At 44.9% G+C, this 6,463-nt stretch overlaps 1 protein-coding gene across 1 annotated transcript in view; it reads left to right on the forward strand.

The window, feature by feature from the left end:
- Positions 1–6,032, forward strand: part of TM2D1 (TM2 domain containing 1) — a 75,454-nt gene extending 69,422 nt beyond the window's left edge. Inside the window, exon 7 of the mRNA XM_070078399.1 lies at positions 5,642–6,032. The gene's annotated coding sequence lies outside the window, so the exon portion shown is untranslated. The remainder of the gene's footprint in view (positions 1–5,641) is intronic.
- The last annotated feature ends 431 nt before the right edge of the window (positions 6,033–6,463 follow it).

Consider the following 6,463-nt stretch of genomic DNA (forward strand, 5'->3'; position numbering starts at 1 on the left):
CTATAACTTGTGAGACATAAGAATATCCTCCATTTAATACATTAAAAGAAAGTAAGTCCTTGAGAACAATTTTTTTCCATTAAATAAAGAAGCATCTAAGAAAACAAGCAATGGAGTTGGACACTTAGGCATAACTAAAACTTATGAGACATAAGAATATCCTCCTCTTAATACACTAAAACGGAATAAATCTTTGAGAACAAGCTTTACTGTTAACTCTCACTATACAATTGTTTGAGGACAGAGGTCCTGCATCGGAAGTTAGTGCACAATGATTTCTGTTGTTAGTTTAACAACACTCTTGGGACTGGTGCTGTGGCTTAGCGGTTAAGGCTAACACCTGCAATGCTGGTATCCCATAAGGGCATTGGTTAAAGTCCTGGCTGCTCCACTTCTGGTTCAGCTCCCTGCTATGGCCGGGGAAAGCAGTAGAAGATGGCCCAAGTCTTTGGGCTCCTGCTCCCACTTGGGAGACCCAGAAGAAGTTCCTGGCTTTGGATTGGCCCAGCTCCGGCCATTGGGGCCATTTGGGGAGTGAACTGGTGGATGGAAGTCTTCTCTCTCTCTCTCTCTCTCTCTCTCTCTCTCTCTCCCTCTCTCTCTCTCTCCTCTCTGTCTCTCTGCCTCTGCCTCTCTGTAACTCTTTCAAATAAATAAATCTTTTCAGAAACAACAACAACAAAACAATTAACACTGTTATTTATGACAACAGTGATCACCCAAGGCTCTTGACATGAGTTGCCTAGGTTATGGAATCCTTTTGAATCCACTAACTCCATCAGCATTTTTAAAAAAAGATTTATTTATTTATTTGAAAGTCAGAGTTACACAGAGAGAAAAGGAGGGCAGAGAGAGAGAGAGAGAGAGGGAGAGAGGTCTTCCATCTGCTGGTTCACTCCTCATTTGGCTGCAATGGCCAGAGCTGCGCTGATCCAAAGCCAGGAGCCAGGAGCTTCTTCCAGGTCTCCCATGTGGGTGCAGGGGCCCAAGGATTTGGGCCATCTTCTACTGCTTTCCCAGGCCATAGCAGAGAGCTGGATCGGAAGTGGAGCAGCTGGGACTTGAACTGGTGCCCATATGGGATGCCAGCACTGCAGGTGGCGGTCTTACTGGCTACGCCACAGCACTGGCCCCTCTTTGCCTTTATTTTCAGAAATCTAATTATGGTGTGTCTTGATCAGAAGAGATATCACAATAGAAGCAGAAGCCATGGGACTGGTGTTGTGTAACTGGTAAAGCCACTGCCTGCAATGCCAGCATCCCATTTGGGTGCTGGTTCATATTCCAGCTGCTGCACTTCTGATCCAGCTCCATGCTAATGGATGGATCAGAAGTGCAACAGCCAGGACAGGAACCGATGTCCATGTGGGATTCCAGCATCATGATTTCTATTTTGAAGACAAAAGGGGGCCATGGGAGAAGAAGAGCGAACATCTCTAGAAGGAAGCTGAGAAAGCAGGGAAGAAGATTCTTCTCTGGTGACTTCTGGACACAGTGCTGCTCCCACTTCCACTGCAGGTCAGTGAGGCTTGTGTTGAGCTTGTGTGCCTCCAGAAGATCCTGAAACCATATTGTCTGAAGGCATCAAGTTTTTGAGATTCAGCACAGCACCAACAGGAAACAAATATAGACCCCGAAAACCTCATTTCACATACAGCTACCCATGCGGTCACAAGTCAGATTCCCTAGGTTCAGATTCTGCTCTGCCACTTAGTGTGCTGTGGAAGCGTGGGCAACAGGCTTCATTTCTCTGTGCCTTAGGATTCTCATCTATAAATTGAAGATGAAGTAATAATACGAAACTGCCATTAAACATTTCTGCTTATATCTCAGGATCAATATGTAGCATTTTAAAATGGTTCTCATCATCTTTTTAGAGAACAATAAACATTTTTAAGAGCAGTTTTAAGTTTATAGCAGAATTGAGCATTGAAAGTGAAGAGACCTCCCACCCATACACCCTTGCCCTATACACATTCAGAGTCTCTCTCATTATCAACACCCACCCCCAGAATGGCACATTTGTTACGACTGATGAATCTGCATAGACACATCACAGTCACTCAAAGTCCACAGTCACATTCGGGTTCACTTTTGGTGGTGCAGCTTTTACGGGTTGGAACTAAGCTATAATGACTGTACCAACATCATAATATCATCCAAGGTGATTTTACCACTATGCTCTACTTACTTATCCCTTCCACTGACCCCACCAATTCATGGCAACTACTCGTCTTTTTATTTCCAGAATGCCATAGAGTTGGAATCACACAGTGCATACTTTTTCATATGGGTCCCTTTCACTTAATTATATGCATTTCAGTTTTTTCCTTGTCTTCTCATGGTATTATAGATCATTTCCTTTTAGTGCCAAGTTTAACTGGCTAGACCACGGATTTTTTTTTTTTTTATTCACTTCCCAAATGGCTGCAACGACTAGGGCCATAGCTGGGTCAGGCTGAAGCCAGGAACCAGAAGCTTCTTCCAGGTCTCCCATGTGGGTGCAGGAGCCCAAGAGCTTGGGCCATCTTCTCCTGCTTTCCCAGGTGCATTAGCAGGGAGCTGGATGGGAAGCAGAGAAGTCAGACTTGAACTGGCACCTATCTGGGATGCTGGCACTGCAGATGGTGACTTAACCCACTGCACTACAATGCCAGCCCCAGACCACAGTTTATTTATTCATTCACCTACCAAAGGACATTTTTTTAAGATTGTTTATTTGAAAAAGTTTCAGAGAGAAAGAGAGAGAGAGAGCGCGCTTTCATCTGCTGATTCACTCCTCAAATGGCTGAAAGAATTCCATCTGAGCCTCCTTGTGGGTTCAGGGAACCAAGGTCCATTTTCCATTGCCTTCCCAGGCACATTCTCAGGGATCTGGATTGGAAGTGGAGAAGCTGGGACTTGAACCAGTGCCCATACTGGAGGCTGGAGTCGCAGGTTGTGGCCTAATCCACTGAGCCACAACACCAGCCTCTGAAGGACACCTTTATTGCTTCCAAGTTGTTGGCAATTAGGGTTCAAGCTGCTATAAACATCCATGTGCAGGTTCTTAATGTGGGCAGAAATTTTCAACTCATTGGGGTAAACAGTAAGGGGAGCAATTGCTAGGTCATATGGAACAAGCACATTGAGTTGTGTTTTTTTTAAAGATTTATTTTATTTATTTGAAAGATAGAGTTACAGAGAGAGGTAGACACAGAGAGAGAGGTCTTCCATCTGCTGGTTCACTCCCCAAATGGCCCAACCCTGGAACTGTGCTGATTCAAAGCCAGGAGCCAGGAGCTTCTTCCAGGTCTCCCACGTGGATGCAGGGGCCCAAGGGCTTGGGCCATCTTCTACTGCTATCCCAGGCCATAGCAGAGAGCTGGATCGGAAGTGGAGCAGCCGGGACTAGAACTGGCGCCCATATGAGATGCTGGTGCTTCAGGCCAGGGCTTTAACCTGTTGTGCCACAGTGCCAGCCCCAGTACATTGAGTTTTGTAAGAAACTACCCATCTATATTCCAATATGGTGGCACCATTTTGCATTTCCACCAGCAACAAATGAGAGTTCTTTTTGCTCCACATCCTCACCAGAATTTGGTGGTGTTCAGGATTTTGGGCATTCTAGTAAGTGTATAGTACTATGTCATTATCTTTTTTTCTCCTCCTTAAAATATATATATATATATATATATATTTCATTATCTTCTTTTTATCTTTTTTTTTTTTTTTTTAAGAAGCAGAGAGACAGACAGATGGTGACAGAAAGAGTGAGAGCTCCTATGCACTTGTTCATTCCCCAAATGTCAGTAATGGCTGGGGCTGAAGTCAGGAGCCAGGACCTCAATTCAAGTCTCCCTTATGAGTGGCAGGAACTGAGTCACCTGAGCTATCACCATGACCTCCCAGGGTCTACACTGAAAGGAAACTGGAGTGAGGAGTGGAGCCAGTCATCAAATACAGGCATTCACATATAGGATGTGGGTCTTAACTGGTGTCTTAACTACCAGGCTGAGTGCCTACCCCTTTGATTTGGGATAAGTCAGTAGCAAGAATAGGGTCAGGAGCTGGAAGCCACACCTCTCCTGCTGCATGTAATCTTATTCACCCACCTGCCAATCAGATGGCCTTTGCCCTACCCAGGACCTGGAGGCAGCATCATGGAAGCACTTCCTTTTCTAAGCTCCTAAAAATCCAAGTAAAGGGAAGCCATGCTGGTTGGCTCTCCTTATGGACACAGAGCCAGCAGGGACTGAAAAGCTCTCTTTTCCTTTCCTGGCCCACTCCCCCTGAACAATGCCCACGTGTGCATGTGTGTTTTCATCACTTTGTAAATAAGCTTCATCGCATTGCATGTTGTGTTTGTGCCTGTACTTAGGATGTTTCTATAAGTAAAAGGAAAGAGCCTTGAATAGGAACTTAGGCACAACCTAGAATATGATACCTTCATTGTTTAATTTGCATTTCCTTGATGACATATAATATGGAGTATCTTTTCCTGTGCTTATTTGCCATCCATGTACTTTCTTTGTCAAGGTATTTGCTATTGTCTTTAAAAAAAAAACTTTTATTTAATGAATATAAATTTCCAAAGTACAGCTTATGGATTACAATGGCTCCCCCCCGCCCCATAACTTCCCTCCCACCTGCAACCCTCCACATTCCCGCTCCCTCTCCCATTCCAGTCACATCAAGATTCATTTTCAATTCTCTTTATATATAGAAGATCAGTTTAGCATATATTAAGTAAAGATTTCAACAGTTTGCACCCACATAGAAACACAAAGTGAAAAATACTGTTTGAGTACTAGTTATAGCATTAAATCACAATGTATAGCACATTAAGGACAGAGATCCTACATGAGGAGTAAGTGCACAGTGACTCCTGTTGTTGACTTAGCAAATTGACACTCTTGTTTATGGCCTCAGTAATCACCCTAGGCTCTTGTCATGAGTTGCCAAGGCTATGGAAGCCTTTTGAGTTCACCGACTCTGATCATATTTAGACAAGGTCATAGTCAAAGTGGAAGTTCTCTCCTCTCTTCAGAGAAAGGTACTTCCTTCTTTGATGACCTGTTCTTTCCACTGGGATCTCACTCGCAGAGATCTTTCATTTAGGTAATTTTTTTTCTTTTGACAGAGTGTCAGCTTTCCATGCCTGAAATACTCTCATGGGCTTTTCAGCTGGATCTGAATGCCTTAAGGGCTGATTCTGAGGCCAGAGTGCTGTTTAGGACTATCCGCCATTCTTTGAGTCTGCTGTGTATCTCGCTTCCCATGTTGGATCGTTCTCTCCCTTTTTGATTCTATCAGTATTAGCTGACACTAGTCTTGTTTGTGTGATCCCTTTGACTCTTAGACCTATAGTGTGATCAATTGTGAACTGAAATTGATCAGTTGGACTAGCGAGATGGCATTGGTACATGCCACCTTGATGGGATTGAATTGGAATCCCCTGGTATGTTTCTAACTCTACCGTTTGGGGCAAGTCAGCTTGAGCATGTCCCAAATTGTACATCTCTTCCCTCTCTTATTCCCACTCTTATATTTAACAGGGATCACTTTTTAGTTATGCTACTGTCTTTGGCTCATTTGTTCATCTGGCTGTTTGTTTTCTTACTGTCGAGTTTTAAGAGTTATTTGTGTTCCTTTCCGGAAGCTGACAAGATGGCAGGAGTGGAGCAGAAGAAGCAGACCTCTGCAGGTTCACCTCTGGTGGGGTGGCTCTCAGCCAGTTGCTGGACACATCCTGCCAGCAGCAGTGGCCGCTGAGCCCCAGGCCTGCATGGGGAAGCAGCACTGACACAAGGCCGGGAGGGAGGCGCCGCCCATGGAGCAGCCAGTGGTGGCCATGAGGCTTCTGCGGGACATGAACATCCTGCCTGAGATGGTGGGCGGCATGTTGTGCATGCCGCCACCAAGACCTTCAACCAGGCGGAAATCAAGCCAGAGAAGATCGCCACTACCTGGGCGAGTTCTCCATCACCTACAAGCCTGCTGCAGCTTCAAGTAGCCTGTTCCGCAATAAAGGCACACATGTTTCCAAAAAACCGGAGTTCTTTGTTTGAATACTAGTTCTTTATCATCAATGTCCTCTGTGAATATTTTCTCTCAGACTGTAGTTTGTCTTTTCATTTTCTTAACATTGAGCTTTGCAGACACATTTTGCTGTCCGACCTAAAAAGGAATTGCCGAACCCAAGATCATCTGGATTTTCTCCTACGTGGTCTTGTAAGAGTTCTATAGTTTTGTGTTTTACACTTATTTTTTTTTATTTTTTTATTTTTTTTAGACAGGCAGAGTGGACAGTGAGAGAGAGAGAGAGAGAGAGACAGAGAGAAAGGTCTTCCTTTGCCGTTGGTTCACCCTCCAATGGCCGCCGCGGCCGGCGCACTGTGGCCGGCGCACCACGCTGATCCGATGGCAGGAGCCAGGTACTTATCCTGGTCTCCCATGGGGTGCAGGGCCCAAGCACTTGGGC

Source organism: Oryctolagus cuniculus, chromosome 7, assembly GCF_964237555.1.
Source record: "Oryctolagus cuniculus chromosome 7, mOryCun1.1, whole genome shotgun sequence".
NCBI lineage: Eukaryota > Metazoa > Chordata > Mammalia > Lagomorpha > Leporidae > Oryctolagus > Oryctolagus cuniculus.